This window comes from Peromyscus maniculatus, chromosome 3 (assembly GCF_049852395.1).
Source record: "Peromyscus maniculatus bairdii isolate BWxNUB_F1_BW_parent chromosome 3, HU_Pman_BW_mat_3.1, whole genome shotgun sequence".
Taxonomy (NCBI): domain Eukaryota; kingdom Metazoa; phylum Chordata; class Mammalia; order Rodentia; family Cricetidae; genus Peromyscus; species Peromyscus maniculatus.
In genome coordinates, this window is record NC_134854.1 from 68,049,183 (window position 1) to 68,061,631 (window position 12,449).

Consider the following 12,449-nt stretch of genomic DNA (forward strand, 5'->3'; position numbering starts at 1 on the left):
GTTTTTCCTTTCTGGCTTGCATTGTCTTATTGCTATAATCTGTCTCCAGTGAGACCAGCCAAATTTGTCAAATATTAAGCAGCAGTAGCAGCAGCAGCAGCATCTACAACAAAACAACAACTTGCAGACGGTATGTTGTTCAAGGGGAGATGGGCCAGGTGGGTGTCTTCCCTTCCCCCTTCAGCACAAGAGCTATAAAGGATGTGTCATCACTAGGGTCCCTCCACCTCCTGCTTGTAAGAATAGTTTCCCTAACTCACTTGGAACTCATGTATACAAAACAACCTAGCCATTCACAAGAACCGGGGATGAGATCTTGTCTCTATATGTTGCTCTTAACAAACACTGACAATTGTGTGTGTGTGTGTGTGTGTGTGTGTGTGTGTGTGTTTCACTTGTTTATAATTTTTGGAGGATGGTTAGAAACTCTAGTTTAGGAGGATAATTCTTGGTTCATATTTAGAAATGGGAAAGCAAGGCTCTGGAGTTCCCAGGTGTGTGACTGCTAGTTAACATGAATTTAAGTGGGAAATTAATGTATATTTATTTTTAAGGGGCATTATCCTTGTGTGTTTTGGGAAGCATGCTGTGCCAGAGCTGGGCTTCATTCCAATGTGTTCTCCAAGTGTTAAATTATAAGTGGAGATGGAGGGCAAAACTTCACCAGGTGAGCCTTTTCAACGTATAGTAGTACATCAGCTCCTGCTCTAGAAGGACTTTTCAGACCCGCCAGTTCTGCCCTGTCTATCAGAATGAGATGCTTACTTACTGCCATGTGTGTGCTTTTTAATACCTAGGTACATAGACTTTTAGAAACTTGCGGTTGGAAGGCCATTTTCCTCTTATTGAGTACATTCTGAATAAGGCCAAAGCTCACTTAAAGAGAAAAACCATCATCACTGTTCATTCTCCCCCGAAGCAAGAGGCTCTGCTGTCGAGACAACCAGAGCTGGGCCAATGATGTCCAAGCCATCAGCTCATCCCAGGTAGCTATAGCTAGATTCTGGAAATGTGCCTGCTGACCTGAACTGTTCACAGATAGGGCTTGGTAATTTGCTTTTAACACAGAAGAATGAGACAATCAGCCAAGTTCAAGAACTACTGATCCATTCCACTCTCAACAAATGAGTGAACTCAACTGTGTAGTCACAGTGACTCATCAATCAAATTTGCGGAGGCTGTGGATTTGACTACAGCAGTGACTTCTGCTCTCTGTGAATGTCTTATGAATTCTCCTGATCTGACAGAAAGTGAGGGGTGCTACCATCGCCCGCAGCTTGAGAAGCCATATGGAGCCAGCAGCAGGTTCTCTAGTGATTTCCACTCCTTGTCTGCATGTCCTTCTCTCACATCCTGTCAATTAAGATCAGCTTCCAATCACGGAGTTATTTATTATCTCTGAAGAGGGGGGAGTGTTGAGGTGGGTAAATGTGAGAGTGGATGGTTTACTGCAGTCATTGACCAATAATGGTGCCCTGGGATAAGTAAACAAAACACAGAGAGTTGAAACAAACAAAATTACGGAATCATCATGGATTTATTCATGATTATTTTTCCTCCAAATCACTAGAAAAATAGTGAAGCTTCAGAGTGACTTCTAGTGATTCCCGAGTCCTTGGCATCTGTTCCCTTGGATGGTGCTCTGCACAATGAAAGGGCCAGGAGAGCCGGCCGCAGCAGAAGTCTGTGGTTTCCAAGGTTAGATCATAAAGGGTCTGTGGTTTCTTCTCGGCTCTCTCTTGTTTCTGCTCTAGAACCAGTCACAGCATGTCAAGGACAGTTCTGAAGTCCCAAGAAGAGTCCTGCATGGTGACTAACCACGGCCTCTGCAACAGCCGGCATTCTCTCACCAGGCTCCTGAGTATGTCATCTAGGAAAGCGTCCATCAGGCACCCCATGGACATCCTCTCCTGCCGAATCCCCCCATGTAATTCTGGAACAAGGAAATTGCAAGATAATAGCTGCTTTTGGCTTTAGGTCTAAGTGAAGGGATAATTTGTTATGTAGTAGTAGATAATTAATGTGAATGTTGAATGACTACCTCCTATGATGGTAATCTTGTTTGCCAAGGAATAATTGTGAGTTTCTAGAATTGAATACAGGGAAAGGCCAGATTTGCAACATGGAAAAATCAAGGCCAGTAGGAGAGATTCCTTCCAGGGCAGGGCATAACATCTCTACAGAGATCACAACTGCTCAGGGCTTAGACTCTCTACAGAGATTACAACTGTTGGAATTGAAAAAGAAGGAACATGAACAGGGATCTGAGTCCTTAACTCCTAAGGAAACAAGTATCATGACATCTCTTTCCCTCAACAGTCTACGGCACTATTCCTTTCATGAACCACAGGGAGCATTTTATTCCTCCTGGGTAGTATGGAGAACAACTGTGCACCACAGAAAAGCCATTTTGTGTAGACACTTCTCTCCCAGTGACAGAGAGCTGGGCATCAGGGAGAAATGACCTTCCTGGCGAAGAACAAGGCAGTGACTACCTTCACCTGGAGCTTGGTGCTTCCAGCTTCCAGCCAGGGACTTCTATGCACATGTTCGGTCCTATCTTAGTCATATTAGGAGACACTGTCCCCTGTGACTACTGTTAGCAGTTATCTCAGACCGAGTAGTTTGAAACTGCACATAATTACCTTGTAGTTCTGGAGCTCAGAGGTCCCACAGTACGCAGCAGGCCCAGAGTCCAGGTGTGGCAGGGCTGGTTCCTCTGGAGTCTCTAGGAGAGGATCCTTTTTCTGAAACCTCCAATTTCTTGAGGTTGCCCACATCCCTCAGCTTACCTCTTCCTCTGTCCCCCAAGTGAGCAGTGTGGCCTCCACCAACCTTTGGGGTAAAAACCCTCTTATTGCAGCAGGGGTAGACTCTTCATTTCTGAGGGGCTGAATGGCCAGTTAAGGCTCTCCTGGACAGTTCAGGATATCCATATCATAGGAACTTGAACCACATCTGCCAAGGGAGGTCAATATTTATTGGTTACAGGCTGACCATGACAGCTGTTTCTTTTTTTAACATATCAAATTTTTATTATTTATCTTTTATTGTTTTTAAATTGTGTGTTCTGTGTATGGGCATGCTCATGTGGATGCAGGTGTCTCTGGAGGTTAGAGGCATTGAATTCTTTGGGGCTGGCGACACAGGCAGATATGTGCCTCCTGATATAGATCCCAGGAGAGGAATTCAGGTCCTCTGGAAGAGCAGCAAGTGCTCTTGACTGCTGAGCCTTCTCTTTAGTCCTCACTTTCAATTGTAAAAATAAAAAATCATAACAGGTTCTCTAATGATCTACCCCAGGACAGCCCCTTCCTCAAAGTCAAATCCTTACATCTTTTCTCAGATTACTGTCTATTGAATAATGAATGCTTCCATCTAAAAAAAAAGTACCCTGTCTCTCTGTACTCGATCTTCAGAGGGTGCCTGTGCCTATGAATCATGCCTGATTTTCTTGGAGGTCCTGATTGAATTGCTTCAAAGAACTCACCTTGTGTCTTTGATGGAGTTAAGAAAGCCACCCTAGGACATCCCTCGGTTTTAAGTGGACATCTATAAGGACTTATTCTTAAGGCTTAGAACACTGCCTCCAACTTGGGGCATTTCTGGGTTCCGTGAAGAACTTGCCTTTGCCTCTGTTTGGCTTCCCACTGTGGACTTCTCTCTGTTGGGGGAGGGGTCCTCTGTGTCATTACTGTCTCCGTGATAAAATATCTGACAGACTCAACTTCAGGGAGGAAAGATTTCTTAGTCTCAGTCCAGCAGGGAAGGCATGGTGGTGGGCGTGAGTGGCAGAGCTCTTCACACCAGGGTTAGGGACGGCTGCGAAGCTGGGAAGGAGACCTCCACACCCCATCACCTAGAGCAACCCACCTCCACCAGCCAGACCCTGCTCCTCCCAAAACAGCATGGGTGGCTGGGGGTCAGGTGTTCATACACATGCGGGGACATGGTGCACTCAACTAATAGAGTGACCATTTTCCATGCCCCCTTGCTAGTCAAGTTTCTGTATGGTTATCTCCCCGTTAAAATGCTGTCTAATATTTGTTTTGTTTTTCTTCTGTGATTGTGTTATATTTTTATTAGTTGACAGACACTTCTGGGGCATAACAAAGTAAATACATGCCAATCCAACATGCTTGCTCAGAGGCTTTGTCTAGAATTGTGGGCACACCTGAACTCTTAGGGAGATCAAACAAGGAACAGGATCAAATGTTAGATCCTGGTCTCACCCGAGCATTCCCTGCCTCATTCTGCACAGGGATCCTCCCTGGGGCTGGATGCTATCCCTACCATTCTTTTATTATTATTTTTAAAGATTTCTTTTCATGCATGTGTCAGAGTCTGTGTACCACATGTGCGTGGGTACCTGTGGTCACTTCTGTGTTCACATCACTGCCCCACACAACCCACCTGTAGTTTCCCATTGCCTGCATCCTGGAACCTCACTTGCCTAATGTGGCCTTTGAAGCAACATGCATCACTTTTGATGATTTCTCCTGTCCCCTTTATGTACAAAGAGTTGCAAGGGCTGGTCCAAATCTAAGGGAGAGTCACTGAGTACAAGAAGGTAGCCAGCTCATGATGGCCCTTGTCTGTTTACTGTTGTGGGTCTGGTCTCAAGCCCCTCCCACACATTCCTTCTGGACCTTTCATGCCCTGTGCAGACACCCCTGATGCTGCCTTCCTGACTGGAACAGATCCAAGCCTTCCCTGTTTGTCACTGCCCATTACCAAGGATAATGAGCTCATAAGAGATACAAAGGTGTGTTCTTCTGTCTCTCCTCAGTGCCCTCTGTGATTTTTATGGAGAATTGAAGTTGCCACTAACCTGTTTGTCTCTCTAGAGGGTTCTAGAACATGTGTTCTCAGAATAAGGAAGCAATGCTGGTACTTGACCCAGCGTCACATAGGAGACAGGCCAACAGCAGGGCATGGCTACCTCCTCTCTGACATCTTGAGCTTGGGGGAGAACACCTTCTTTTTCTTCTATTATTTCAACATCCAGAGAGGTCCCTCACCATCTGTCATCAGTGAGCAGCACGGATAAGCTTTGAGATCGGTTCAGCCCATGTTATAATTAAGAATCATAAAAATCCCCTGAAACCAGATCATGTTCTGATTTCTGCTCTTTTGGAGCTAATTGAAAAGGAAAGGCTATGACATGACATCTGATTCCTCCTTTATGGAGCTAGAACCAAGGATGAAGGATAGACAACAGAGCCACATACATGAAAAGATGCAAAGATAGTCTAAGTCTATTTGGTATTGTTAGGAAACCAGTTTCTAAGCCAAAGTGATGCCTACTCTGTTTCTCCACTGTTAACTGCCCCTTTATCCTACTTGGGAGAAGATGCATTGGGAATGACTGTGGAGATACCCTTTCTCTGCTTCTGCCCTCTTCGTCTAATTTTACCATTGATCAGGACCTTGCTCCCCACACCCGATTTGCTGTGCTGTTTTAATGGTGAATGCACTTTTCATCTTTCATATTCTTTCACTGTAATTCCTCTACAGGAAAGAGCCCACACTTCTCCTCTTGAGTTTCCTGTTCAGGCATCTGTGTCTGTCAGCACTGGCATGTGGGTGTTTACTTTACTCTCTGCGTTCAGCACCACAGGATATTTTCAGTCCTCTCCCTTTCCTTGTTAGTAAATTCTTTCCCCAACACTGAGAAGTCTAGTTCTCATCATCTGCAGAACTTTTGTCTGTTTAACTCCAGAGCACAAAACAAAATAGTTCCCAGACTCTTGGGATTTTCCTTATATTTGCAGCTTATGAAGGACTTTGTCCTTCAAAAGGCTATTTATTTGTCTCCTCTGTTTTCTTTTATTCCTTCCCTTTACCCAAAGCCCAAAGTCGAAGTAGTAATACTTTAGACCAAAAAAGCATGGAACTGTAAAGGAAGCTTGCTGTGTACATCAAACATAGACACTCACCAATACATTTTGTTTTTCATCCCTCATCCCAACTACCTTGACATTAGTTTTCCAATTCACAGCCAACCAAGTCTTGTGGCTAGCCGGTCCAGGCCTTCCATTTTCAGAGCTTGGGATTTCAGCTATCTATGGACACAGGACTATTGTCACAAATGTAGTGTGACAGGGCATCTGCATAGCAGTGGGTTGTGCTGCTTTGTCAATGAGATGACCTCTGAGCTGCTGCCCTTCCCTCCCACAGAGGAGATACCCTTTGCCACCTAGCTGTCTAGTCAAGGGTCTAGACATGGAGCACAGAAGCACGGATGGAAAACAAAAGCCCCAGAGTCCCCACTTTATGGACCCTTCTTTACTTTTTTTTTTCTTATTTGTGTGTGTGTGTGTGTGTGTGTGTGTGTGTGTGTGTGTGTGTGTGTGTGTGTATGGATGCCTCATGTGTGCAGGTGCTCACATGGCCCTGAAGAAGGCACTGGATCCTCTGGAGTTAGAGTTACAGGTGACTGTGAGTCACTTGATGTGGGTGCTGGGAACTGAACCTGGGTCCTCTGCAAAAGCAGTAAGTGCTTTTAACCATGGAGCCATATTTCCTGCCCCATGAAATATCCTTTGTGTGCAGAATTTTTCCAATATGGAGAGAAATACAAAGCCATACAATGAAATTCCCACCTCTTCATGCATGAAAAGCTTGAGGGAAACATCTGATATAGGAGATTCCAACGAAAAGAACCTAAACATTTCCAGAGTCTTCTGTTTGGTTTCTCAGCACACAGAGAGTTTGGTTTGCTGGTGATGGGCGTCACACAAAGTAGCCAGTGGCAGTGGGTTTTTATCTAGGCTTCTTTAGGAAAATAGAAACAAGAAAGATTAGCAAGTCTATAAGATCTATAAGCAGAACTTGTCCTACCTATTTAAAATCAATTCAGTGAATAAAAAACAGTTTATGCATCAACTAAATGATTACTATGCATTTTTCTCGTCCCTCATGTGATACAACTGCCTCCTCAATGCTGTCTCACAACATTAACCTAGAAACATCTTTAAAAGTATTTTGCAGATAACACTCCATCTCATGGAACTTTCAAGGGGCAAAATATAAGAAAAGGTTACTCCAAGCAGCAGACTAATTTCAAGTAAAGAAGAGAAGGGCTGTTTATGTGCCAGAGAAAGACCTCTGAAGAAAGGAGGCAGTTCACATCAGAGGAACTGGAAATCACACACATTGGGTTGTTTGGGGTTTTTTTTATCTATGTAGTTTCACTTGTGATATTAACATAAGATATTTGTATGTCACTTAAAACACAGCCAAGCATTGTCCCCAGATTCAGTTACACTCCATGGTCGTCAGACTTTCAAACAAATAAGCAAACAAACAAAACAAAACAAAACAATAGGTTGGAGAGATGGCTTGGGAGTTAGGAGCAGATACTGCTCTCCCGGAGAATACGAGTTTGATTTTTAACCCCTCATGTTATGCATTCACAACTTCCTGTAACTCTAGATCCAAGTGTATCTGACACTACTGGCCTCTGTGCACCTGTACTCACATGCACACACTCACACACATGTACATAACTAGATTAAAATAACTAAAGCACCATCACAGAGACGTAACAAATTTTATCAAATATTTTGGTCTATAAGTAGAATCTGAACGAATAGCTGGTTTGATGTATACATACATGTAAAATGAAACACCCCTCTATAACATGACTTCATAGTTGCTGATCACTAATCCTAAGAATCAAGAGGCGGCTCTTCCACAGGCAACAATTCTTAGGAAGATTTCCAAACACATAGTCTAATTTTCTGTCAATATTTTTAAAGAATAGAATTAAGTTTTCAGTCTGCATTAAGCCATGATTCCATATACTCCAGATTGCTGAGGGTTAGGGTATCTTCAAATTCAAGCTGATTTATTCGAAGCCTCATTCACTTGGGCATCTCTTCCTTTAGTGTCTTATTTTAGAGCCCTCATCCTAATTATCTGTGGGCCAGGCTCTGAGTCTGGCCAGGTGTGATGGCTGTTAGCAAAGGTGCCATCTTGGGGCCTGTGGGGAGTCTTCATCTCTTCTACTGAATACTACTTTTTGGCAACTCTTTGCTGCATTTTCTGTTCATAGCTCATTTTTCTTTCCCCTCTTACCATGTCCTTATTCTCTCACCCTGCAACTTACAGCCTCCCATTTCCCTTAAAGACACAACACAGTACTTGTTTCAAAGCCCATGAAGATAGTGTCAGGAGACATTTTCTATTCTAAGCCATTAAAAATTCCATTTTGAAGATGGGTAATTGTGGAAATCTTCAGTACAGGGGAAGTTTAAAATGTTTCAAATAAAATGTATAATTTGTTTTCTGTGACATTCAGGAAGTCAAAGATCTGTAAAAGAGGTATTCTTTTAGTAATTTATAAGGAAGGGGGGGGTTTCTAGAAACCAGATCATAAGGAAATGATAGAACCTTCAGGAATATCAAAGTTTTTATGTTTCCTGCTCTATTATAAATTCAAGGGCGATGGTGTAGATGCAAATGTGCAACCACACTGGTATTAGAACTGACACATGAACAGGAATAAAAGAGACATCACTGGGAAGTACTGGGTGAGCCACAAGTTACCATTATTAATATGTAGATCATGTTCCATAGTTGCTGAAACCCAGCCCTGTGTCTAATTTTGGAACTGGAGGTTGAGATGACTGAGAAGTTTCCCACTGTGTCTGTTTCATGTCTTTCCTATTCATTAGGTGACAGGCACTTGGTAGTCACATTTCTTGGCTAATGTGGATGGCATTGATGAGAGCATGTGAGCACACCTCTGACACACTGGCTCTGTGTCCTTTGGATCTGTACCTAGGAGTGTGATTGCTGGATCTCATGGTGGCCAAGTCACTGTGTTATGAGTAGCCTCCTTTTACTTTTCCATAATATCAGGATGTTCATGTGTATGATTTTTGTTACTATGTATCAGTGAAAATTAATTTAACTAAAAAAAAAAGTACCGTAAATGTGGTCATAAGCTTATGGGGCTATAAGCCATGTGTGAACCTACTACAATTATGCAAAATGGAAGGAGTAGCAAACTGTCTACAAGTTCCTAGGTGTAAACCCATGGATTAGTGCAGCTCTCAGACCTCATCTGTGGAAGGTGGTTAATAGAGAAACTCACAGTTGGTCAAAATGCAGAGAATAAGTACCTGTGGAGTGTTCAGCCACAAATGGGACATCTATGCCACCCCCTTCACCCTGATCAGGGGCCACCATGAAAGAAGAGCAGAGAGATTGTAAGAGCCAGAGGTCAGAGAGGATCAGAGTGCTCTTCTGGACATGAGCAGACTGTTGCATGCAAGAAATCACAGCAGCTGTGCCTGCCTGTACAAGACCTGTACAAGATCAAGCCTTCAGCATTCCAGCATAGAGGGAGAGGGGCTTGTGTGCTATAATTGCTATCTGAGGAGCTGTGAGTAGTTGGTTTCTGCTGAAGGATTCAGTTTTTTTTAAAGGGTGTGCCTCCTGGTAAGTTTACAATCCTCCAGTGGATGGTCCCATACCCAGGAGGGTAGATCTAGAAGGAGTTAGGGAGAGGAGTGCGGGGTAAATATGATCAGAATACTTCGTGTGAAATTCTCAAAGAATTAAAAACATTTTTAAACAATCAATTAAGTAAACGGAAAATTGAAATAGCAACATACTCAGATTCATTACAACCATTGAGTGCAACCAACACTCCTGTGGCTGTTTTTGCATCTCCAGACTTTACTTGTGAACTGGGGCATCATAGTCCTGAGGCAGATGGAAGCCACTAGGTCATGTTGTGGTAAACAGCTGGATGGACTACAGGTAGTCCAGCTGAGGCCCCAGTGTCCAGGAAGCCTGCATCCACACCTCACTTCCTTTTCCATCCCCAGCTGCTGCCCTTCATCACTTCAGGTCAGGATCCAGGACCTGCTCTGAAGGTTGCCCAACTTGTGAGAAGATCACTGCTAAGACTCTGTTAAATGTAAGCACTTGATTCTTTTCATATAAATGTGAAAATACTGACCTTCTCCACTGGACTGTGAAGTTCCCCCACACTATATGGTCATCTTGTCTGTAGTCCTAGTGGGTCCTGGGTCCCAGTATTGACCACCTGGGAGGTATTCAGTTCTGGAATATGAGAGCTCTGGCCATTCATATGGGCCCCATTCACTAATCAGGCACAAATCCTTCACATTTGACTAATATCAGGTAGCTGTTTATTTGCCCAGCATTTTTTGCTTGGTACGTGGGGGTTTTGTCTAGTCGAATGAAACCTCTGTGGCTTGATGTTCAACTTCTTGTGTCTACACATACAGGTGTTTCCCGGGAGCACTTTTGTGGGAGGATCCTAAAGCCAGCCCTGGCTCCTTCATGCTTTCCTGGGTTGATAGGAGACAAAAGCCAGGAAAATTTGAGAAAATTTCTCCTCCTCCTACAGTTTGGTAAGTGGTGCTAGCTGCAGCTCCTTTCACATCTCTGTGGTTTGAGGAGGTCCATCTTTGTCCTCTATCTAGAAAGTTGCAGAATGCTCTGTTTCTGAAAACTTGATGTTTGCTGGAGAGAATAAAACCACGCAGAAGAACCAAAGTTGTATTTCTGGTTTCTAAGACAGTGGGCCTCTGCTCTGTTTGAAAACTGGTGGGGCCCGAATTCACATGCTGTGATCTTATAACTCCAGAAATGATGGAATGGGGCCTTTGGGAGGTAATGACATCCTGAGGGTGGTACCCTCATGAACAGTTAAGTGCTCTGATGAAAGGTCACCTTGGGAAGGTTCATGAGCCAGGAAGTAGCCCTCAGCAGACATGGAACCTTCCAGGATGTTGAAATTGAACTTCAAGCCTTCAGATCTGTGAGAAAACAATTTCTGTTCCTAAGAAGCCACTGGCCTGGGCTATCTTGTTATAGCAGTCCACACGGGTTCAGATTGTCCCAAGAATGAGGAGACTGGAGACACTGGGTGAATTCCAGGGAAGGAGCACTGATGGGAAGCACCATCCTAGTAAATGTCTAAGAAAGGAGGACCGAGCTTCTGTGTTCTTGATGTTTGTGGGTGACTTCAGTGAGCTTCAGTCCCTTTCAGGAACAAGTGATCCTGTAAATACAGGAGGCAGGAAGCAAATGCTTTTGACATATCTTATAGATCCATGTGTACATTTCAGTGTGTGATCTCTGGCCTTCATATATGTAGCTATAGTTTTCCTGGCCCATGATCAGGACAATTCTCTCTTACCTGCCAGTCCCGCAGCTGCTCAGACCCAACCAAGTAAACACACAGAGACATATTTCTTATAAACTGTATGGCCATGGCAGGCTTCTTGCTAACTGTTCTTATATCTTAACCCATTTCTATAAATCTATACCTTGACACATGGCTCGTGGCTTACCAATATCTTACATGTTGGTACTCATGGCGGTGGCTGGCAGCGTCTCTCACCCAGCCTTCCTGTTCCCAGAATTCTCTGCTTGTCCCGCCTATACTTCCTGCCTGGCTACTGGCCAATCAGCATTTTATTTATACAGAGCGATATCCACAGCACATACATGCACAGTTAGGAAGATGTTGGTAGCTTGGTCATCAGAACAGTAGCATTGAGAGGTAAGTATTTGAGGAGATGTTCCTGTTCTCATCCTCATGGAGGACTGGCGTCATTATGGTAAGGACTTGTTAGTGTGAATTTTCCCTCTTCTGCAATGTAACAACATGGTATGTATCACTCACTTCTGTTCTACCATTTACCATGAGAGAGGGCAATAGCAAGGTATCTGAAAAACCTAATTCCAAATACCGGCATCTTGCTCTTTATCATTCCACCTGCAGAACTGAGAAACTAAGTGAAAGTACATTTCTTTCTTTCTTCTTTCTTTCTTTCTTTTTCTTTTTCTCTTCTTTCTTTCCTCTCTCTCTTTTCTTTCTTCTTTCTTTCCCCTTTCTCCTTTCTTTCTCTTTTTTCTTTCCTTTCTTCTTTTCTTTCTTCTTTCTTTCTTTTTTCTTTCTCTCTCTCTCTTTTTCTTTCTTCTTTCTTTCCTTCTTTCTTTTTCTCTTTCTTTCTTTCTCTCTTTTTCTTTCTTCTTTCTTTTTCTTTCTTTCTTTCTTCTCTTCCTTTCTCTCTTTTCTTCTTTCTTTCCTTTCTTCTTTCTTTTTCTCTTTCTTTCTCTTTTCTTTCTTTTCTTCCTTCCTTCCTTCCTTCCTTCCTTCCTTCCTTCCTTCCTTCCTTCTTTCTTCTTCCTTTCTCTTCTTTCTTTTTCTCTATCTCTCTCCCTCTGTCTGTCTCTCCTTGTTTCTCCTTTCTTTCTGGTCAATTTCTTACTCTATTATACTGTGTTGAAACACATAATCATATATAATTTCATAACTTTATTCTGAAATTTTGATGTGGAGCAGAGGCCACAAATAGTTACCACCTTTGTCTCCAATTCTTTTCTAAGTTTAAGTGCCTTCATTTTCCTAGTTAAGCCAATGTTTTGATACATTATCTGCTTATATTTTTAGTACT